This window comes from Pseudorasbora parva, chromosome 12, assembly GCF_024679245.1.
Source record: "Pseudorasbora parva isolate DD20220531a chromosome 12, ASM2467924v1, whole genome shotgun sequence".
In the NCBI taxonomy this organism is placed as follows: domain Eukaryota; kingdom Metazoa; phylum Chordata; class Actinopteri; order Cypriniformes; family Gobionidae; genus Pseudorasbora; species Pseudorasbora parva.
In genome coordinates this window covers 27,403,062-27,428,464 of record NC_090183.1, presented here as the reverse complement: position 1 = coordinate 27,428,464, position 25,403 = coordinate 27,403,062, and the positions used below count along the sequence as shown (strand labels likewise).

At 37.5% G+C, this 25,403-nt stretch overlaps 1 protein-coding gene across 4 annotated transcripts in view; it reads right to left on the bottom strand.

Annotated features, from left to right (window-relative positions):
• Positions 1-25,403, bottom strand: part of lpp (LIM domain containing preferred translocation partner in lipoma) — a 291,537-nt gene that overhangs the window by 61,259 nt on the left and 204,875 nt on the right. The gene's annotated exons all lie outside the window — the stretch shown is intronic.

Genomic DNA, 25,403 nt, shown 5'->3' with positions numbered 1-25,403 from the left:
GTTATCTTCTGTCCAAACACCAGCACGCCAAATTATCGCACAAAACTCTCAGCCATGAGCTTGATGCTTACTGTCTGCATATGCACACACACACACACACACATACACACACACGTTTGTTTTTGTGACATATGGGGACATTCCATAGGCGTAAAGGTTTTTATACTGTACAAACTGTATTTTCTACACTGCCCCTAAACCTACCCATCACAGGAAACATTCTGCATTTTTACTTTCTAAAAAAACTCCTTCTGTGTGATTTATAAGCATTTTGAAAAGTGGGGACATAGCCAATGTCCTCATATTTCACCCTCTCCTTGTAATAACTATGTCATACCCATGTCATTATACACATTTGTGTCCTCATATGTCACAAAAACATGCCACACACACACACACACACACACACACACACACACACACACACACACACACACACACACACACACACACACACACACACACACACACACACACACAAACACACACAGAGAGAGAATGTGACGGGAGAATAAGTATTAAAACAGTGTGGTCCAGCAGCACAGAGGGGAACTAGAGCATGATGAGGGCTGGAAAGTGACAGCCTGCTGTAAGGGATGGCGCTCAGCAGGGGTCGCCGTTACGCAGGGAGGATGGTACAGTAGCATACAGTACACCCAGACACCCAAACACAATAATCTTGATCACACGCGGCCAAAAGGATATAATGTTTCTTCAAGTATGGGCACTTTTCGCCTTGTGGGAAGTCAACTTTGTTGAATCCCACTTTACACACTCTCACTAGTCACTAGTAATTTGTTTGCTAACAGTGTATATAAATGCATCACAGGAGAATTCTGTCACATACACTTATCAATTAAAAGTCTGGTGTCCGTAAGACTTATAAAAAGAGACAGCTGTTCAGTAAAGACATTTATAACGTAAAAGTTTTGCAGTTTTTCAGTACTTAATCAATACATCAAAGAATCCTGAAACAAATCATGATTCCACAAAAATATTAAGCAGTACAATTATTTTCAACATTGACAGTAATAAGAAATGTTTATTGAGCAGCAAATCAGAATATTGATTTCTGAAGGATCACATGACTCTGAAGGCTGGAGTCAGCTTTGCCATGACAGGAATAAATTATATTTTAAAATAAAAACTGTAAACTGTAATAATATTTCACAGTATTACTGTTTTACTGTATTTTTCTGCAAATTAATGCAAATATTTTTTTCAAAAATATTAAAACAACTCAATATTTTCCTATATTTTTTTCTTTTCTTTACACATCACACATCCCATTTCATCATATGCATACTCCTCACTGAAACTTCTATTTGGTAACCAAGCACACTAACTTCTTGCAAGACTTTATTAATGGAAAAACTTTTGGCTAGGATGAAATGATGCAATATGTGAATTGTCTAAATTATTACATTGATTATGATTATTAAACCAGCTGTTCATTGTAGTATGTAATAACCCTCTTCTAATAAATGTTCCTATTTTCCTTTTTTTATTCTTATATAAATGTTATTTCCCAGATTTTCAGTGCGGCGTCAAACTGCAAAATCCCACTGTATACCGTAAGCCGGGTGTGACTGACAGGAATAAATGAACAAGCTTCTCCAACATCCAAACTCATCTGTAAACCTGACTTAACAATAGCAATTCACTGGCTCCTCTGAGGACTTCTTTGGCTACGACGAACAGTATGTAATAATGCAACTGATTACAAGTCTCATTGTGGTCCATTCTGAAATTGCTGACAAACAAAACACACAATATAGACGCAGATTGATTGGCAGAACAACGTTCTCTCTCTCAGAAAGAGATGGTGAAGTATTGATCTGAGCTGTAATTTACTGCACCGGCAATACTCGCTCTAGGACCGCGGAGCAGGAGAGTGTCAGTGCTTTATTATTAACGGCCAGGCACAGGGCTCGGCCCGCCTGATATACAGAGCCCACTCTGACAAATGAAACAAGCAGAACTGTTGTCAGCAGTTTGGATCCTCTACAAAACATCCATGCTTAGCCAGTGCAGACACTGACCTCAAGTTCCCTCCAAATAGCCCATATGGAGCCGAGTTCCCTTCTCACAGAGCAGATATGCGAACAAGCCCGCAACAGAATATCAAGTTTATAAAAAATTTAAAGAGGAAATGTATAAAAATATATACACACACACGTGACCCTGGACCACAAAACCAGTCATGAATCGCATGGGTATATTTGTATTTGTGGTAATAGCCAACAAAATAATAAGATTTTTTTTAATGACAAAAATCATTAGTATATTAAAGTAAAGTAAAGTATATATATATGGTAAGAAATGTACAAAATATCTTCATGGAACATGATCTTATATATATAATTAGTAGTAATATGCATTGTTAAGGACTTAATTTGGACAACTTTAAAGGCAATTTTCTGAATATTTAGACATTCAGATGAGACGTTAAACTGAGGTCCTGACTCTCTGTGGTCATTAAAAATCACATGCCACTTATCACAAAAAAATAGAGGTGCAATTTATTCCTGTGATGGCAAAGCTGAATTTTCCGCATCATTACTCCAGTCTCCAGTGTCAAATAATCCTTTAGAAATCATTCTAATTTGCTGATTTGATGCTCCAGAAACACTTCTTATTATAATCAATGTTAAAAACAGTTGTGCTGCTTAATATTTTTGAGGAAACTGTGACACTTTTCCCAGGATTCTTCGATGAATAGAGAGAGATTTAGAAATAGAAAATCTTTAGATCAGGGGTTCCCGATTTCATTCTCTCTTATCTGACACATTCAACTTTAGGGGTGGGTTCTATTCAATCATATGTGCGCTGCAAATGGGACTTAAAAGGGTATTTTACCATCTTAAGGGAGATTCCAAGCCGAAGCAGGTGTTTGAATGCGGCTGTTCGCAGGTGTAAAGTGCGTGAGACTCGACAGTTAAAAGTCAACTATCACGATTATGGATAAAATAAGATCAAAAGAAATGTTATATTTTCATATTAAACATCGCGATATACATTTTTATCGTTCATTTTACTGCTTTTGAATTTCACAGATTAGAGCAAGTGAAATGTGTAATTAATATAGATATGAATACTATAAATAAAATAAATATTTATATGGATTTTATACACATGTATATTAAATTAATGTATAGTAGTTTATATTATATTTATTTATAAAAGTATATTATGGCATCAAACATTAAACTCCTCTAATATGCATGACTTGAGTTTCGTCTGTATTTGATGACATTGCAAGGTGTTACTCTAACAAACAAGGCATGTAAAAACGTGTCCTGGTTGTCTTGGGGCAGGAACAAGCATTCAATTCAGGTTTTTCCAATCAGACCCATTGTTACAGGTGTATACAATCAAGCACCTAGCTATGCAGTCTGCATTTACAAACATTTGTGTTAAAATGGGTTGTTCTTGAGAGCTCAGTTAATTCAGGCAATGTACCGTGATAGAATGCCACCTTTGCAATTAGACATTTTGTGAAGTTTCATTCCTGCTAGATATTCCACAGTCAACTGTAAGTGGTAACTGGAAAGTGAAAACATTTAAGAACGACAGAAACTCAACCACGAAGTGGAAGACCACTTAAAGCTGACCAGCTGAGGCACATGGTGCGTAAAAGTCACCAACTCTGTGCTGATTCCATAATAGGGGTTGAACGACGTCGACTAGTCGCTGATGACGTCATTAATGAACAAATTAGCCTGAACCTCGAGCTGAGACGCGAACACAGATTTTCTTGTGCACAGGACAGCTGGCATATGACACAGCACTGCCCGTAAGGTTATTGATCCTACATAACAGCTTTTGTATCAGTTCTTTTGTCTTATGCTCGTTATATTTCTCACAGATTTCTGCTCGTTCTGAATAAGATAAAGATAAATGAAACAGATAAAGTAACACAATAAAGAATACATGTATATGAATGCATTAGTGAGTGATTGCGTGTGAATTAATCCTACCTGCCAGCGTCTCTCTACTAAAAGTAAGAGTTTTAGTTATCAAGAAATATATGCTAGAACATTTCAGTTTCTAAACTACTTTATTGATAAATCACAGAACAGTGTTGACTACATTTCTGCGCTACTGAATGGTTTTGTGCGAGGCGCTTGCGATCTATGAATGCCTTGCAATGCAGCACACATTAGTTTAGCGCGATGATTAACTTATGTGTACAATAAGCGTGCATTCTCCCAATCAATTTTGAGCATCCAGATGGTATAATCAAACATGTCTTGTGGAGAGCTCTAGGAGTATGCATTTATTTGTCATTTTTAACTGTTGAAAACAGAGCATGCGTGTCAGGAAATTGCGTATCCTGTCGCGCCCTCTATAGGCCAGCGACTAGTCTATGTCAAGCTTAAAACATCATGGCACAGCATCAAAGTCGATTAGTCGATTAGTCAACTAGTCGGTGCAACCCATAACTGAAAAGTTCCACACTTCCACTAGCATTAATATCAGAACAAAACTGGGCAGTGGTAGCTTCGTAGAATGGGTTTACATGGCTAAGCAGCTGCGTGCAAGCCTCACATCACCAAGTAGCCTACACTGGCATGCGTTGGATGGAGTGATGTAAAACACGCCACCAGGGGACTCAGGAGCAGTAGAAACAAGTTTTGTGAAGTGAAAAATCAAGCTTCTGATGGGCGGGTCTGGGTGTAGCAAATGCCAGGAGAACGTTACCTGGCAGACGGCATTGTGGTCAACTGTAATGTTTAGGATAACTGTAATGTAAAGGATAATGGTATGGGGCTGTTTTTGGGGCTGACATCTTGGCTACACTTTATTTTAAGTATATTTGTATATTTGAGTAGTGAGTAATATTAATTAACAAAATGTACTTAACATGACAAGGTTAATTAGGGTTGGGGTCTAGTTTTGGGAAGTTTATTGTAATTAAGCATAAATATACAGTTTTTTCTATAGTAAGTACATGTAACAAGGACAATGTAAAATGAAGTTTTACTGACATTTTGGACAATGCTATGATTCCAACTTTGTGGGAACAGTTTAGAAAAGTCCCTTTCCTATTCCATCATGACTGTGCCCCAGTAAATAAAGCAAGGTTCGTAAACACATGATTAGATGAGTCCTGACCTCAACCCCACTGAACCCCTTTGGGATAAACTGAAAGAGAGATTGCAAGCCAAGTCTTCTCATCCAACATCAGTACCTGACCTCACAAATGATCAACACTTCAACATATTGTGGAACGCTTTCCCAGAAAAGCAGGAACTGTTAGCTGCAGCGAGGGAACCAACTGCATAATAATGGCCTGATGGTGTAATGCACAGGTGTCTCAATACTTTTGTCAATAAAGTGTAATTTTAGTGTGTGTATATATATATCCCTCTATGGTATGCAATATGATTTAAATGAGAACAAAATTATTTGTGGTGTTTTTCCTGCTTAAAATAGGACACTTTAACAATAGCAATAAAAATTTTTTTTATTTTTATTTATTTTTTAAAAGTTTGTTGCCTCAAGGCAACATTGTACCACAACGGACAAATTTAAACTTTTTACGTTTTCATGTAGAAAAAAATGAATAAATTTATTGAAAAAATCAATTTCTTTAATCAGAGACCTGAACAAACACATTTATCCAGTTTATAATGTATTACAAATTTCATATTTAATAAAAAGCAACATTTCAAATTCAGGTGTTGCTCTCAGGCAACATTGTACCATCGTGGAACATGTATTACCAAACCATTACATCAAGCCATCGCATCAAGTTATTACATCCAGTTATTATATCATATCATAACCATCTTCATCCTCATTTCCATCTTCGATCTCACCCTCACTTTCTCCCTGCCGGATAGTCGCTATAGCCTGATCTTCCTCATCACGACACCTAATCCTCATCCTCATCAGTGGTGTTTTATACCTTTTTTGAGTGCTATAGAAAATGTGCAGATCATAATGAATGCAGTTATAGTATGTGTATTACTATTTTTATACATGCATTACAATATTGTGCAAAAATGCAGATATATTTAGATAATTCTAACTCTTTTCCTTACAAATATGCTGTATTTGTATCCAACCTAGTGTGTCTGCTATGGCCTTACACGATTCCATTATGGTACAATGTTGCCTTGAGGCAACACACAGTTTTTTGTTATTTACTTTAAAACATTTGATGATATATAATGTAAAGTTCTTGAAAATACTTCTTTACTAACCAGTGAAGGTGACTCATATTTTTGTGGGTGATTATCTGGACAGGAAATTAGTGAAAAATGCCATTTTCATTGGAGAAAATATGGAGTCCTGTGACCTGTGCACATGACTGAAACAGGACACAAAATTGACCCCTGTGGGTCATGTGACCCATTTTTTTACACTTTCATTGGTTAGTATTTGAGTTCTTCTTCCCAGGGATAGGTTTGAACAATACATTGGTGTTTCATTTGATTAAGAATAAACTAAAATAGACTATGTTGCCTGGAGGCAACACCGTACCATAGAGGGATATACATATAAGTACATGTGATCGACTTGGACAATGTGTTTGGTGATTACATAATGACTGAAAAAGGGTTACTTGAGATGCACAAGGACATGAAACTTGCAAACTTGAAGTTGAACAGTTTAGTGTTACTAGAGTGCCGTAATATCAGACAGAACTTGGGTGGGCTGGAGGAGCAAGGGGGTCTGGGGAGTAGCACCCCGAGAGAGAGAGAGAGAGAGAGAGAGAGAGAGAGAGAGAGAGAGAGAGAGAGAGAGAGAGAGAGAGAGAGAGAGAGAGAGAGAGAGAGAAAGAGAGGGAGAGGTGTGTGTGGGTGTGTGTGTGTGTGTGTGTGTGTGTGGGGGGGGGGGGGTCGTCAAAGTGAAACCTGATTCATTGACATGCTACCAGCACCCTGTCAAACTGGTCCTTTAACCTTTACACTTTCAAATATTCAGCAACCAGAGACCAACTGCAGAGGCCCACAGCCACATCAATAACCAACCAATTTTAGATCTTACAAATGTAGTGCCAAAAAATGCAATTGATCACCTGTCACAAGGTTTGAGTATGAGTATCATTAACCAGAGAGATCAGCTAATTTAGAGCATAGGAATTCTGTCTCAACACCAACAAGGTGAGAAGGTGTCAGCAATGTGTCCGCAAATAGCTCTAGTTCATTGAAAGTTGGACTTGCATAACAATAAATATGCCCCAAATTACGTGAAACGGGCACAGAAGTTGCATTTAAACTCGCCTTCTTTTCTAGTAGGATTTATAATCAAGTTCCTAAACAGACAGGAAATTCCAAAGTGGCCCAATTGTTCCTAAACAACTTCTCCGGTTTCCTTAAATCCTTGAATGCATCCGTTACTGAACAATCCATCCATCCTCACCATATTTCACAAGAGTGTAAATTGGCTGATGTGTTCATTTACTTGAAGGGTTGAGAAAACCGTCTATATTTCAACACAAATAGAAAAGCACTGTTGCACGTACAGTAATGCCCTCATTAGAAAAAACGTGATTTAAGCACAACACAATATTATGTACTTTCGGACCACACTCACTGTTAGCAGTGTGTTATCATGAGATTTGCTAGATATAGAACATAAGCAGGTTATGCATGAATACACTCAAATAATTTGTAATGATGCTCCAAAGGATAAAGGCCAGCATTGATTATGGTTACATTACGTAAACCAAATACTTTGTATGCTGCATTATTCCTTATGCAATACCAAACTGTTTATGTAGAGCATGATACTAAAATGGCAATGTGATGGGCTCAATTCCCAGGCAAAACATACCGGCAAATTGTACACCTTCAGAGCCCCTTATGTGCAGCCAATAGATAAATTATGGTACGTGTAATCTTTCACAGCTGTTTACAGGACAAAGCAATAAAGTTGGCTTGCCTTCCAGGCCTGTGTTGTATTGGCACATGTTTTACATTAATTAAGCTTTTATATCCATTACAATGCTTTGCAAACGTAGTTAACATTTGATTTTTTGTGATTATTCTACATTATTGATGCAAATTCTGCTGATTTGTCACCAATCATGTTAGAAAAATAATGTTAAAATGTTAAAATAAAATAAAATGGCCAAATTGAATTTCTGTGAATTGATGCAATTTAATTAACAGAAATTCAGTTTGGCCAACTAAAAAATTTAGATGTGATCAGTTACTAGAAAATTTTCAATTGGAGACCTGATTTTTTTTTACAGTGTTTTTTTTTGAAGAAAACCAAACGAATATTTAATGAAATATTTTTTTATTTTTAAATATTTGGTAAAAATGTGTAAAGAACAACAAAATGTTACATTTAACGGAAAATATAAATATTATTTCAAGCAAATATAAAATAATACAAATTAAAAAATGAACCAAAAAAATGTATTATTCTTTTATTGTGGGCTCATGGAAATCTTTGCATGGTAAGTAAAAACCAAAACTACGGAACTGACTTCTTTTTAAAAATCCTTACTGTGTGACCTCTACATTATTCATACAGCAAACATAATTTAGACAGCTATCGCTGAATTTACAGTGAAAGCTTTTTAGGAGGAACTGATTATTCACACAAAGCTGACTGAGTTTTCCTTTAGCTACAGTAGATATCCAGAATCATGTGCAATCCAGACTCTGTCAGATTGCTGATCAAATCATCTCAGCAAACTGAGATAAGTATAATTAAGTATGATTTTAGGTTATCATTCAATGTTCTTCTTTTGAGAAGACCCCCAAAATGACAAAAAAAGAAGTAACGAGAGGGTCAGAAATACTGCTGCACAGCTTATGAGGCCTTTATCTACTGTTTAATGGCCAGAATCTGCTAAGCTGGAAGTTTTTCTGAAAATACTGAACTTGAATGTTGGAAAGGAAGGTTGTCCTGCAGCCAGAACCTTTTAAACTACACTGACCCTGCTGTCAATCAGTTTAATGGCTTGTCACTCTTCAAATTCACAAGCGAATAAAGGACAAGGTCACAAGCATGAGATGCCATTGTCAAGAACTAGACCCATGTGCTTCTAGGGCTCAAAGTGAACCATGGCAAGACCAAGAACATCTGTGGTTCTAGAAGCTAAAAAATCATATTACTGAGTGTCATGGGGCCTGTAAATATCTAGCTACTTAATCTGCCTCCATTTCTTGTATTAGACAAATATTCTATATTCTAATCATTCTAGGCAAAAATCCAGAACTCCCAGATTCCTGATGAGCGGCAGCAGAGCTATGAGAGTTCAGCACTATGCTGGAATGCTGAGAGCTGATTCGGCTGTTTGCTGGCAGCTAACACTGACGAGAAGTTACTCTCCAGGAACAGATTAAACTCGTGTGTGTGCGTGTGTGCGTGTGTGCATGCTTGCGTGGAAGGCAGAGGAACTTGTGTAAAATAACTGAAACACTGGCTGCTCTGTTTTCACTACCTGCTATAGTTTGTCATCCGAGAAGGCTTTGTTCCTCACTTATCGATTATGTCAGTGTATCTAAACAAACAAACATACACTAAGCATTTTCAGCGAAAAATGATTAACACGTCAATTTATTAGGTAATTGGCATTTATTAAGGACACAGACTCTCTAGATATAGCCTATTGTATGGATAACTCTTAAAAAATATTTATAACTTTCAGAAAGTACATTTCAATGCAATTAACACAGTACAGTAAAAGTATACAGTAAAAAGTATACAGTAAAAGAACCCTTACAAAGGACACACACACACACACACACACACACACACACACACACACACACACACACACACACACACACACACACACACACACACACACACACACACACACACACACACACACACACACACAATAATAATTTATATAATATGAATTTATATATTTATATAATTGTTTAAAGGATGTCTAGACATTTGTATAAAAAAATACAAATTTAAACTGTCAATACGTTTTTTCCATTTGATTTCTTTGGCAATGTTGTACAAATATGTATTTGAATTTGTTAAAGGGGTGATGTAAGTCCATTTTTGTACAAGTTAATATGATACTTTAGTGTCTAAATGAAAACTTTGTAATATACTTTAATAAAAAATTCTCATTAGTATTGTAAAAAAACAAACAAATTTTACCTGCTCAAAAACAGCTCTGTTTTCACCAAGCCATTGATAAATGATAAATGACCCGCCCCTCTGTTCTGTGGGCCGGCACGTGGAGCTGTTGCCTTGACAACAGTAGAGGCAAAAGAAGGGCGACGGAAGTCTCTGAGGACGCATCTGTGCAACCCAATCAATTTGAGTCGGACCCGGAATAAGATGAAAGCTCCAATGTAATTCGACATTTAAGGCTGACAATAATGACAATAATGTAAAAATGTTTACCTTGAATGCAATGTAAGTCGCTTTAGATTAAAGTGTCTGCCAAATGCATAAATGTAAATGTAAATGTAAGGCTAAACAGGACATTTCTGAATGGTTGGTTAATGTAATGTCAATTTGATCTGTCTTTATGTACTGGCAGCGTAACGTTAGCGCAGTGAGATAGAATGCTGTGTGTTTACTGATGTATATTAGTTCATTGGCAGATTGTTACAGCTAATACCAATAAAAACTTTTTCTTCTGTTAATGTTGGTTTGTCAGTGATGCGTAACGTTATCTATGCATTGTAATTGTTACATCACGATTTTTTTTAAAGACACCGGTATAAGCCATCTACATAATTAAGCTTAGTGTAGTGTTACCACATCAACTTTAAAACCAGCGTACACAGTTTATAATACAACAATAACCATAACGTGTTGTTCATTATAAACTTGGGATTATGAATTATATTGAGAACGTCATACATAGAAATCATGCGTGCATGTGTTTCAACTACACTCACTTCTTCTGGAGGGGCAGCAGGAACACGAATAGCTTGTACAGATCTGAATTCTTTATTCAGGAGCAGCTTCTTATCAAAACCTGCTAAATACTGACCCTCGGTTATAAATCAGTCTGAGATCATTCAGGTGAGAAATGCTTCGCAATTCGCGCAGACATAAAAGCATTGACTAAAACAAAACTCAGCCATTGCGTCTTCAGCGGTTCGGATTTAAGAACATCAGAATGAACACCCAAGAACAGAACACCACAATCGCACCATTCTGCTCCAGCGTGTGATGTCACACGGTCGAACAGCTCGATTTGAGACATATAAGGATATATAAAGGGAAAACATAAGGAGAAAAAAACACATCATTATTGGATAGTTGTGTACAGACACTGCCAACACACATTTCAATACAATCATCTTGTAAAAGTGCATGTACCATTATATGACCCCTTTAATATGTCTTTGTATACAGCACTGAGGTTAAACTACTACTTTAATGGAAACATAGATGCCTTGCTATCACCATCCATATAAGTTAACCATGTGCTGGGGTTATTCTTCAAGTCTAATAAACAATATTTACACTACAGGGACTGCTATTGGGAACAAATACCCAGTCAGCCATGCTGAGGGGATGTGCGTGCTAACATCTTAGACTCCATAGAACTTGCTGCCGGAGTGACTATTCTCATCCTATACATACGCACTAGCGGGTGTCAGTGACATTATTCCCTTCAGCCATAGCCTAAGCTGCATACACACTGACATGGAGAGTCCCTGCTTATATCCTTCCTGGCTTCCTTGCAGGGCTGAGAAAAAGTATCGGCCCACGAGCAGCTCAAGGGCTTGCATGTATTACAGGTATTAAATGTTATGAATACCTTAACAGGAATATGGACATGGATTAATAGAATATAAATCCTGGCCTGTCAGTTCTACGGGACATAATGTACTACTACTACTAACAAACAACCAGGGAGGCTAACTTTGCTAACTCAATGCCCTCCAATGATAACCTTTCACACTGGATTCTAGAGACAGGAACTGGGAAAGAGAGACTCTGAATAACAACCCTTTGAGTGAGGGGAGAACTCTAGCTCAACTGCTTACTGCTGGCGAATGGAGCCCTCAGCATGAGCAAGAGGAGGTTTAACCATACTCTTCCCTAACAACAGCTTTACCAGGGAGGCTCAGAGGGCTAGACAGGGCTCTTAAGACTTGAGGCCTCAGTATAATGACTCTCGAAACAGGAAAAGGACCAAATACACTATAGGCTACTAACGGATCTAATAAGGAGGCTCAGAGACAACCATACACCCAGGTCCTGGGCAGCAATAGCCCCAGCAGGCCCACAACCCAATGCCCTAAAGACCATCTAGCCAAAAAGGCTCAAGAGAGCCATACACATTAGTGCCACCGTCTAGACTGAGCTCCAAGGATTGTAGGCCTCATCATGTTGACCCTCTAAAACAAGAGGAGGCCTACTCTATGTTTTGGACAGCCCTATCAAGGTGGTTCTCAGACAGCCATATAACTTGAAATCAAGGCGGAGCTCTGGGGAGCAAGACGACTCTAGAACGAGAGATCTATCAACACAGTTGACCAAGTAAGCCATACAAATTTGGTGCTATGCTCCGTCTAGCCTGAGCTCTAAAGAGCGGAGGCCTCAGAATGACTCTCTAAAACAAGAGGAGGCCTACTCTATGCTAAGGACAGCTTAATCAAGGAAGTTATCAGAAAGCCATATAACTTGATATCAAGGCGGAGCTCTGGGGAGCGGAGGACTCAGCAAGATGACTCTAGAACGAGAGGAGATCTATCAACACTATACTAAAAACAGTTCACCATGGAGGCTCATAGACAGCCATACAAATTTGGAACCATGCGTGGTCTAGACCAGAGATGGGCAATTAATTTTCCCAAGGGGCCACTTGAGAAATGTTGCAGAGGGCCGGACCAATTGAATTCAGTAAATCAATACTTAAATAAAAACTTGAATTCTGAATATATATATATATTTTTAATCTGAGCTAACATATTTAAGGGCTAACGGCAAAGCTTTCTTGAATTCTGTCTTACATAACCGCAAACCCATTTGAGTGAAGGTGCATACAGTTTCTATAAAAAAATAAATAAAAGCAGTGTGCTTGTATTGCATGCACCTAATTGGACTTTTAATTGACCAATTACAGGGCTCAATGCTTAGTATTTTTTGTAATGGCTCTGTGTTTTGATGTTTTAAACATAAAATGTTGAATATTGATATTTTAAGTTATTTAAAATGAAAAGATACTTTAAATGTGAAATTAAAACCGCCAGTAGGTGGCAGCATGTCACTGTTAAAGGCCCACTGAAGTGCTTTGGAACGCGCCGCATTATTCAATGTGTTGAAGTGATTTCCCCTGAAACGGCTCCAGCTGTTAGCAGCTCCTCCCCTTTTTTGAAACAGCCAATAGCGTTTCGTTAATATACAGTTTGACTAGAGCTGACCTTTCTGTTTGGTCTTTTGGTTTCCTCCAACCGTTTATCATCATAATCTCCTCCATATCGCCTTGAAATGCTGCATTGATTCCGTGCAGAATTCAAATGGGTCCGATAAGTTTGTTGTCTGCGGCGACTCGCGCATATGATCCGCGCTGTCTGTAGTCTAAATTTAGACCAGAGCCGTTGGTGTGTGGGTGTGTTCGCGCTGCCGCGGTGTGTGAAACTAATGTAAAACCAGACTTCATTCACCTCAAGTGAAAGCATATTTACACTCAATCGTTTCCTATCGCAAATATAGTGTACTATGTGCCTTTCACCATGTAGAAATTAGTAAATGTGTGAACAAATTACTGATTTCAGCAGCAGCTTCAGCAGTGTAGGAGGCGGACTTTAGATTCGAGAGCATTTGATTGGACAGAAGATTTGATGAGAAAGTGAAGTCTGCGATGACATCATCAAAATCTGAGATTCGTTTTAACGGAAGTAAGAGACTGTAAATTTTGAATGCTTGTATCTCCTAAATGCAAATTTTGTCATTGTTTTGGAACACACCAGCTTATTCTTAACTTTAAGTCATACTAAAAGCTAAAAAAATTCAATTTCGATTTCAGTGGGCCTTTAATGAGTGAGTAAGTGAGATTCAATCGATTTATTCAAACGAATGATTCATTAAAGAACGAAGCATTTGACTGAGTTAATAAGTGGGTCATTGAGATCGACTCTTTCACCTTTGCATGCACAAAGACGCAAAAGTGCTGTGATCTTTGTTTGGAACTACTTTCGTTGGCAAAATAGAGCAAAAACAGGCAATATGGTATCTAAAAGTAAGTATCTTAATATTATCTTTTTGTTTATTGAATTGTTTTAAAATATGAATATCATTTGTAATTATATTGATGTTTTGTAAATATATATATATATATATATATATATATATATATATATATATATATATATATATATATATTTTTTTTTTTTTTAAACTATATTCAATTATATAGCTAAATATAAAAATCCTTCAGGCATTTTTTGCCTATTATCTCGAATTTTGGGGATATTCTAAATGCATTTTAACAGAAATCATGCAGAGAACTCATGCACTCTAATATGCACGCGCACGAGTCCTCATGCTAGAATAGCCTACATCGCAGAGCATATGCGTTCTCTCAATAGTTTTGTATCTGTTCGGCTTTTGTAAAGTGAGGAACTTACTCGATAATGTATCATACACCTACAATGCAGCACTAGTCCAATCGGGCAAGTGATAGCTCTGTCCCGAGCGTTGCTCATGCTGGCCAGGGGCCATACTGTCCTTATTGTCGAACCCTGAATTACCTCACACGGGCTTGTCAGGGATATCCAGAGGGGCTGGATGTGGCCTGCAGGCCATACAATGCCCAGGTCTGGTCTAAACTGAGCACTAAAGAGCGGAGGCCTCACAATGACGACACTCTAAAACAAGGGAGGCCTAACTACACTCTACGCTAAGGAAAGCCCTACCTGCGAGGCTCACAGAGACATTTTATGGATTTAAGATTAACATTCCTTATTCATTTTTAATATAGTGCCTTTAAAACAAGTTGCAATTGAAATTCCATGTATAAAACCAAAAATGGCTTGAAATTTTGGTAATGGGTAAAAATTGGAATAATGCCAAAAGGGAACTGAATAAAGCGTTTGTGAGGTCAGCGAGCCTCTTAATGATGTCCTAGAAGAGGTTATTTTGAGCAGGTGTTGACGAGGTCTCATGCAAATGTTGATATGTGAGTCAGGGAGAAAAACGGCCTCCACCAGAAGCAGAAAACAGGAGAGACGGGTGGGGGAGCGCAACGTCAAACATACGAAAGCTGAATATTTGACAGCTGAAACCATCATTGACCTTCTAGGGGGCTTTAGCCGCCTGTAGGGGTTGAGCAGTTGAGAATAATCCTCCCCCTGTCAATTGTCACTCAAGCTCAGCAATAACACAAGCTATCATCCAGCTTAGCCTTTCCCCAATTTAGAGAGAGAGACGCGGCAAGAGAAAGAGAAGGAGAGGAAGATCAGAAAAGATGGAGAGAGTTGAAGAAATTGCTAAATGAACCAGCAGCCATGAAATTCCCCCTCCATTCGAAAAACGAGATCAAACGTTCACTGGCAGATTTGCTTAATTAAGTGTCCTTGAGCTGTGTTGATGTGAAAAGCCTTCACTTTTACACCTTACTTCTAATATAAAAGACTTGAACCAATCAGAGATGAGATCCTGAGGGGGTCAGCCAATCAGCACCCAGCCATGGAGACGACTGGACGGGAAGTGATTACGGACTCATAATGATGCTGACCATCCGTGACAGCTCTCAATTAAATATAATGATCATTGCGACAAGGGACACAAAGCAATAGTGTGGATGGAATCAAATATGTAAGCACAGACCTCTCAATGAACCACGGCCAGGAAATGACCATTGCTCTTTGCTCTTAAGCCATCTATTATTTGCTTGATATATGAGATTATTTAAACATCAGATTAGTTCACCAAGTCAGTTTTGCATTGTGCGGAGGGTTATGGAAACGTCCTGACATGACATCTGGACAGATTGACAGCGGTAAAGACAAAGTTGACAGCTTTGGCTTTTACTCTAATCTGGCTTTTATATTGTGCCTCTGTACTGTTCTGAGATTTAAGTTCAAAGTGTGGCGATAGAGACGGAAAGGAAAATAAACAGATTACAGCTAAAAGGGCAGAAAAAGCTTCTCATTAGAACGACAGAATCAGTTGAGTTGGAAAACATCAGGATCAAATGCATTGTGCTGTGCGAGAGGTCACCGCACTGTCGTGTTTTCTAACTGCGCATTGCTTTCAAGGAGAAAAGGATTGTTTTAAAGCTCTTTAGAGTTCATGTTCGGCAGGATGTTTGATGACTGCGCTTGCCTGACATAAGACGAGTCTGGCAATAGTGCTCCTCAAAAGAGACCTTAGATTATGAAGCGGTAAAAAATGGCATCACTCAGTCCACATTTTCTTTGCTTCAAACATCTCTCAATCCAAAACAGAGCCGCATTTAATTGGTTTCTTCGTCAAGACCCAGCTGACCACCCACAGAACCATCACAAATAGCTTAGAAACACTTACATTTTATAATGTAGGTGTAAAACAGGTGTGCTGTTCCACAGTGTGGTTTGTTTTTAAGGTTTGTGGTTTCGTCCCTCAAATGTTGATGGAGGGCTCCATTAGAGTGGTCACTGTGGCACAGCCTTAAGCTCACACTTAATGAATTAAAAAACAATTACAGCTCGTCATGAGATGAGGTCATTTCGGCCGTACAAAAATGGCAAGAGCTGGAGGATTTTTGTGTTGTTGTTGGTATGGCTCTTCGTGCAGACTGAATATATAGTGTATATATTTGTATGCATGTTTCAGTGTATATGCAAAAAATACACTCTAAAAAATGCTGGGTTAAAAACAACCCAAGTTGGGTTGAAAATGCACCGACCCAACAATTGGGTTGTTTTAACCCAATGGTTGAGTTGTTCTTACCCAGCAATTGGGTTGTCTTAAGCAACATTTAACCCAACCACTGGGTTAAAACAACTCAACCACTGGGTTAAAACAACTCAACATTTTCGTTGAGTTCGTGCATTTTCAACCCAACTTGGGTTGTTTTTAACCCAGCATTTTTTAGAGTGTATGAAAATATCTATGATTACTATAATGAGATCTAGTGGATAATTTGGCATTTAAAGCATTTTCTTCATCTTAATGTTTAGGAACCATATAAATTACTTACACAACAAATCTGTTATTCATGTTTAGAGCATACTGAAAATGAATTCAATAAGAATATTTGGGTGGGCTGGAGAGGATGTGGAATCAAAGAGAATTCAAAGACCCGTACAACATCATCTTTTGTTGTTCTGATGCACTATTTTGGGACTAGAGCTGCCAACTCACAGCATAATATACTTGTGTTTCGAATAATGTTAATTTGTTTTCTTAATACACGAGGCTGCTCCTGACAATGTGGTATTTATTTTGTGTTTAGTTAAACACAGTCCTTGATGAGCTATTCCCAAAGGCTGGGGCTGCAGTTGTTTGTACTAGTGCATAAAATCCTTGAATTAGTGTGGGCTCAAGGGTATGTTCTTTTCCCCAGATTGTGGCTATGGAGAGTGTGTACGCGAAGACCGCAATAGCCATCTTCATGAAGCAGCCAGTAGAAAATGATTCAGTTTAATGGCTCTCTGAGGCAAATCCAAAAAACTCCTTTTACCATAATAATATTGTCCTTTTGAATTTTTGGATAGCACTGAAAGTTATTGAGGGGGTTGTTTCTTTTGCAAAGCACTGTATCTTTTCTGCTTCACAATAAATAAACCAATGACAGAAATTATTGCAGATTAAAAGGCCATTAGAATGGAGCAAGAAGGACCAACAATGACACAAGGAAAAGGCACATCCCAAGCGCCTGCCACTTATCATCCCATCACTCTTATATATTAATAACAGTGTACTGTATTACTCTAATTGGACTGGATGTTTTACATCCTTGGGCTGATTGTGAAAGACATTACCAGATATTCTTGGAAATTTTAAAAAGAGTAACAGATTCTCAGGCGCCTCAGGCTGTCTTTCTGCAGAGGACTCGAAGGTAGTGACCTAGAAGTTCTGCCGAGGGGGAAGACCAGCGATAAGACAAGAAACTGCCATGTGGCATTCATTCAGTGTCAACACCTTGTTTGTTCTCTAGTTCTGACCAATGTTCACTTGCCTGGTTGAATTTCAGGAAGTCAATACATGCACTAAGAATCTGACTGCTCAATGACATACTACATATGTTAAAAGGCTTCCAAATATATGGGAAGATAAGTCAAATGGACTTCCTTCCTATAACAAAAAGGCAGCTAGGTATTTTCGTGTATAAAGACTCTGTTATACTTTATGAGAAATTAATGAGTGTAATATAAGGTAGTCATGCTGTAGCAGCACCAACCAACTTCAACACACTTGCTTCAAAGTTTCTAGTGAGTTTGAAGACCTTAATTGTATCCTAAATAACACTCTATACACTATACTCTTATACACTATGTACTTGTGTACTATGTATACTCAACTGTGTAGTGTATGAATTTTCTAAGGTTCTTTTGTCATTCAACATAGGAGTCTAATATCCTATCCCCCTCTGCTATGTAATTAAAACTGTGACAGTTGAGTGCATGAAGTTTCCAATATTTTTTTCGGTTAAGAGCATCAGCAGTGTACATTTGGGGGGAATTTTCATTGTAAACACACTACTCACACTATTTTTACAGGAAAACATCATAAAATATGCAGATTGGGACACACTACTTGATTAGCTGGTTCAGGGGTGTCTCCGCTCTCATCCCAAAGGTATTCTATTGGGTTTAGGTCCGGGCTCTGTGCAGGCCAGTCAAGTTCCTCCACACCAAACGTACTCATCCATGTCTTTATGGACCTTGCTTAGTACACTGGTGCGCAGTTGTGTTGAAAAAGGAAGGTGCCCCAAACGGTTCCCACAAAGTTGTGAGCATGAAATTGTCCAAAATGTCTTGGTCTGCTGAAGCGTTAAGAGTTCCTTTCATTGGAACTAAGGGGCCAAGCCCATCCCCTGAAAAACAATGCAGTCAGGCAAGTATCGTTTTCCTGGCAACCGCAAAACCCAGACTCGTACATCGGATTGCCAGACAGAGAAGCGTGATTTATCACTCCAAAGAACGTCTCCACTGCTCTAGAGTCCAGTGGCAGTGTGCTTTACGCCATTGCATCTGATGCTTTGCATTGCACTCGGTGATATAAGGCTTGGATGCAGCTGCTTGGCCATGAAAACCCATTCCATTAAGATCTCTACACGCAGTTCTTGAGCTAATCTGAAGGCCACACAAATTTTGGAGGTCTATAGCTATTAACTTTGCAGAAAGTTGGCAACTTCTGCGCACTGTGTGCCTCAGCATGCGCTGACCCCACTCTGTGATTTTACGTGGCAACCCACTTCATGTCTGAGTTGCTGTTGTTCTCAATTGCTTCCACTAACAGTTGACCATGGAGTATTTAGTAGTGAGGAAATTTCACAAATGGAATTATTGCACAGGTGGCAATTTATTACGATACCACGATGGAATTTACTGATGAGCTCCTGAGAGCGACTAATTTTTTCACAAATGTTTGTAGAAGCAGTCTGCATGCCTAGGTGCTTGACTTTATACACCTTTGGCCATGGAAGTGACTGGAATGCATGAATTCAATCATTTGGATCATACTTTTGGCAATACAGTGCATCTACGGGTCGTTAGAGATAGAATTTTAGCATAGTTAAAATTTACTATGCACAATTAGCATAGTGAGATAACATTAAATGCAATTGCAGTCTCTATTTGTGGGTGATTATCTCTCTGTGTACGAGTCACTGGCTGCATCCAGAACCGCATACTTCTATACTATATAGCAAGAAAAACAGTGTGACAAAACAAGTATGTCAGTACTCATAGAAGAGTATGCAAAAAAGTAACAAGAGATCTTACTACTAATGGCAAGATTCTGAAGTGTGCAACCCATGAGGACACTGGAGAGGATTTGTGAATAGCAGTGAAGCAATGCAACTGACACTGGTACAGTGCCTTGCGAAAGTATTCGGCCCCCTTGAACTTTGCGACCTTTTGCCACATTTCAGGCTTCAAACACAAAGATAAAAAAGTGTAATTTTTTTGTGACGAATCAACAACAAGTGAGACACAATCATGAAGTGGAATGAAATTTATTGGATATTTCAAACTTTTTTAACAAATCAAAAACTGAAAAATTGGGCGTACAAAATTATTCTGCCCCTTTACTTTCAGTGCAGCAAACTCTCTCCAGAAGTTCAGTGAGGATCTCTGAATGATCCAGTGTTGACCTAAATGACTAATGATGATAAATAGAATCCACCTGTGTGTAATCAAGTCTCCGTATAAATGCACCTGCACTATGATAGTCTCAGATGTCTGTTTAAAGCGCAGAGAGCATCATGAAGAACAAGGAACACACCAGGCAGGTCCGAGATACTGTTGTGGAGAAGTTTAAAGCCAGATTTGGATACACAAAGATTTCCCAAGCTCTAAACATCCCAAGGAGCACTTTGCAAGCGATAATATTGAAATGGAAGGAGTATCAGACCACTGCAAATCCACCAAGACCTGGCCGTCCCTCTAAACTTTCAGCTCATACAAGGAGAAGACTGATCAGAGATGCAGCCAAGAGGGCCATGATCACTCTGGATGAACTGCAGAGATGTACAGCTGAGGTGGGAGACTCTGTCCATAGGACAACAATCAGTCGTATACTGTGCAAATCTGGCCTTTATGTAAGTGTGGCAAGAAGAAAGCCATTTCTTAAAGATATCCATGAAAAGTGTTGTTTAAAGTTTGTCACAAGCCACCTGGGACAAACACCAAACATGTGGAAGAAGGTGCTCTGGTCAGATGAAACCAAAATTGAACTTTTTGGCAATAATGCAAAACGTTATGTTTGGCATGAAAGCAACACAGCTCATCACCCTGAACACACCATCCCCACTGTCAAACATGGTGGTGGCAGCATCATGGTTTGGGCTTGCTTTTCTTCAGCAGGGACAGGGAAGATGGTTAAAATTGATGGGAAGATGGATGGAGCCAAATACAAGACCATTCTGGAAGAAAACCTGATGGAGTCTACAAAAGACCAGAGACTGGGACGGAGATTTGTTAGAAAGGTGACGCTACAAAGTATTAACTTAAGGGGGCCGAATAATTTTGCACGCCCAATTTTTCAGTTTTTGATTTGTTAAAAAAGTTTGAAATATCCAATAAATTTCGTCCCACTTCATGATTCTGTCCCACTTGTTGTTGATTCTTCACAAAAAATTACAGTTTTATATCTTTATGTTTGAAGCCTAAATTGTGGCAAAAGGTCGCAAAGTTCAAGGGGGCTGAATAGTTTCGCAAGGCACTGTATGTCACATGAGAAAGACAACATGGTAGATTACATTCAAACTACACACATTCATACTATATAGAACATACTTTTTTAGTGGTTGTTTAGGTGTTTTCGGACACAGCCACTATCTGTATGTGTGAGCGTGGGCTTCAATGAAAGGAGCACATTCATTTAGATTGGAACTACCTATGCATTAAACAGTTTTAACTCATGCATTTCAGCCAGTCAGAATCCAGAATTCAGAGAGACCATTGTAAAATATATATAAAATATAATTATTTAAATTTCATGATTGCTGGCCAGTCTAACAGTTAGTGGATTCACAAATCAAATTGTACAAATACATTAACAGTTAAATGCTCCTTTTCTACTCCTTTACAGCCCCCAGTTTGAAAAACCCTAATGGGCATCACCAAACACGAATAATCACATGACCTAAACATTTACTAGTTCCTTACTTTGAAGCATGGTACTAAATCTAAAGAGAATTCAGGTAAATCGACAAAAATCCAAAATACAGATATAAATATATTTTGACAAAACATCTACTTTTCTCTTTCAATAAATAATATGCCAGAACTAGATGTCAAGAAATAAAGAGCAAAGAGAGTGAACGTGAGAAAGTAATATGAATTTGTGAGGTAAGATAAACATTCTGTTTTTATTCAGACAAATAGACTCAGAAAGTGTAAAGCCCTACAGAGAAGCGGCATTAACAATTCATAAAGGTTAAAATAACTGTTTATTCTAAAGATTTCGATGAAGGATGCAAAGAAACTCCCTGCTGTATTGCCATCTGAAGCAATTAAATCACAAACACTAAGTAGAGCAGAATACACACTTATGAGCCACTTACACTCACTCATGATCTTTAACACGCATACGCACACACACATTACTGTGGAACGTAAAATAGAGTTGCTGTTCCTTGGTAGGTTTCTCTGATGTTAACACAAGCTGTTTCTTTAAATAAGCTGTTATGACTAATTTTAAATACAAGCATGTTTTGTGTGGTAACCAGCCTTTGAAAATGCTCCCCCTCTCTCATACACAATCAATAAATCATAAAATAACACAAGATACAAGCTTAAACACACAATCATAGGACACAAACACAGATAATTAATTACCACAAATGTATTATTCATACATACACAGACAAACAACCCTCACAGATACACACTTTCAAAGTATTTTCATGAATTTTTCATTATGCACAGAATAAGGACAGCTGTGTGATTGTACCTTTCCATCATCACAGCCTGTTATTGGGTAACAATTAGCAGTATATATCAGAACCTTGCAGTGTCTTCCAAATATAATCAGACCCTTAATCAATGCTCCAATTGTACTAAATCCAATTTATTTAATGTGTTTTAATTGAAAGCACAGAAATTGTATTATTTGAATGAAACAAAAACAAAATTGTTCTCTTTTCTGTATCACATCTAAACATTACATCTAAAAAACCCTATTGTGGTGTCATCAAACTATAAAATCCCACATCCTTTCTAGGTCACTGCAATAATTTTTGGCAAACTCTATAGTACAATACAGACTAATGTAAAAAAGAAAAGAAAAAAAGAAGTGTGGTTAAAAGAAGAGTGCAATTGTAATAATGTAAAATTAACTTTAGAGTGTTAATATTACATTTAAAGTTAATATCCCAAATGTACTAAATTCAACATCTAATTGTAATTACAAATAAAATGAAAATGTAATGACAAATTCAAATTGCATTAATGTCAATTTTAGTTTACCATAAATTCTTGTCAGTACGTAAGGCAGCATGCACTTTAACCAATTTTCAAAGACAATAGAAGTAATTCTGAAATGACATATAAAGATGTGTTTACACTTTAGTAGGTAACACTTTATTTTAAAGTGTCCTTGTTACATGTTAAATGTACTTACCATAGTAACAAAAGTAAATTACATGCAACTAACCCTCAACCAAATCTTAATCCTACTCTAACCCTATAGTAAGTACATGTAGTTAATTATTATTACTTAGTATTTAAATATAAATTTTTATAGATTACATTAAATTACAATTATAATAATTACAATTTACCTTAAATGGGTAATTAGTTGAGAAATCAACTTTTCCTTGAGCTTTTGATATATAAAAATTTCATCGTAATATAAGAATATTCTGCAAGTTTGGGAGCTGAAAACTTAATTGTTAGTAAAATAAACGCTTTAAAAATAAAACGAGAGATCTGCAAATTTGCAAATCTCCCTGTGACGTTAGAGATTAGCAAAACGGCGCTTCAACAGACCAATGCCTAATTCTGTAGCCAATTCATGTAACATAAATAACATAGGCCTACGTGGAGCTACTGTAGACCAGATTGAGCTACCAAGCAACAAACATGCTGATGAAGATTACAGTGTGAAGTTCCTGGTTGTGTCGCATTTTCTTCTTTTGTAAACAAAAGAATGGATTTGCAGACAGAATGAGTAAAAGAAAAAATTATGCTGTGCCTTCTATATTGAATCCGGCAGGAATGATACAAAAAAACTTGTTATGGTAGTAAAAAAAAAGTTTTTATATGCGATAGCATTGTATTGTTACAGATCATTTGATATCAACTGATTATGCGTATGTGTCTAACTAAACATAACTTACATAACAGGATGGAGTATCCTTTGTATTTGAGGTGTTGTTGGTTTATTGTCCAGCAATCAGACTCTGGGTCGAACCCGGGGTGAATACAATTACGGAAGTTTTGAGCATGCTGATTTGTCTGCAGTGAAGCTGATGCACGTACTTGGCTTGTGTATGTGTGTGTTAGTGATGCGCAGTTCACAGTTATATCCAACAATCAGACGGGCCAAGTAATAAAAAATAACATTCCAATTAATTGCGGGAGAGATAAATCATTGTGTTTGTCTGATAAACACATTTCACAAGCCTTGTAGGCCAATCATTCTAGTTGCCGTTTTTTCACATTAGAAGTTTTAAAAAAATCACCAAGTGTACTAACGGGGGAGTCAAAACTCATTATAATATGCAAAACATAAAAACAGAGTGTTTCAAGTGCTAGGCTAAAAAAACAGGGTAAAAAATAGCCTATAACTTATTTATAATGATGTTTTTGATTGTATTAGTTGACCTCAGACAACAGTACAAAAAATGTAAAAAGCCAGTTCATGACACAATAAAGTGTAACAATTTATTTTAAGATGTCCTTGGTACAGTGCAATTATGGTTTAGGAATAAGGGGTGGTTAGGGTTAATTGCATATAACTATGCAGAATTTGGTTTATTAATAACTGCATGCAACATGTCACAAGGTCACTATAAAATAAAATGTTACCAAATATATACTTTCAGTTGTAACTGCATTCAATATAAAAGTTACACTATAATACATTGTCATTTAATTGCAATGCATTGAAGTGTTTGAAAAAATTACATTCAGTTTACACTTAAGTATATTTACGTAAAACATATTTTTCTTGAAGTATGCTAATCTGTACTTAATTTTCACAAGGGTGAGTGGTGACCCTCTCAAGACCTAAACCCTTTCCTAAATGTGTTGGGCACAAATGCTTTAACATTGCTTTGTAACTTGCACTTTTTTTTTACTTCTTCAAATGCTCTTTGGTTTTTTTGTTCCATTTTGCCTATAAATTCACAACATAATAATAGAAAATATATTTATTTATTTATTAAGTTATACAAAGGTAGCAGCCAACATTTTATCCTCTAAAGAACATTTCATCCAGTGACACAAAGATTTTTTAAAGTAAGTCATTATTTTTATTAATATATTTATTTGTTATAATTTGAGTTTTAGTGCTTAAAGGTGGGGTAAGTGTTATTTCAAGACTCGGGCCGGCTGCAATAACAAACTCGTAGCCAATCAGCAGGTAAGGGGCGTGTCTACTATTGACAGAGCGCTCAGTGCATGCATAGAGTGCATGTCATTATTCAAAACACAAAACACACATAATAACGGACATTAGCCGAGAACTAATATATGCTGCTTTTCCACTGAATATTCCGCCTGGATAATGCTGGATTAGTAACACACAGATTCTGCCATAGTCGTTGCCTGGGTTACGTATGTGTGGGGCGGAGCTATCAAAATAGGTCCGAGACCCTTTTGGGGGTAGGCGTGTTTGTTTTG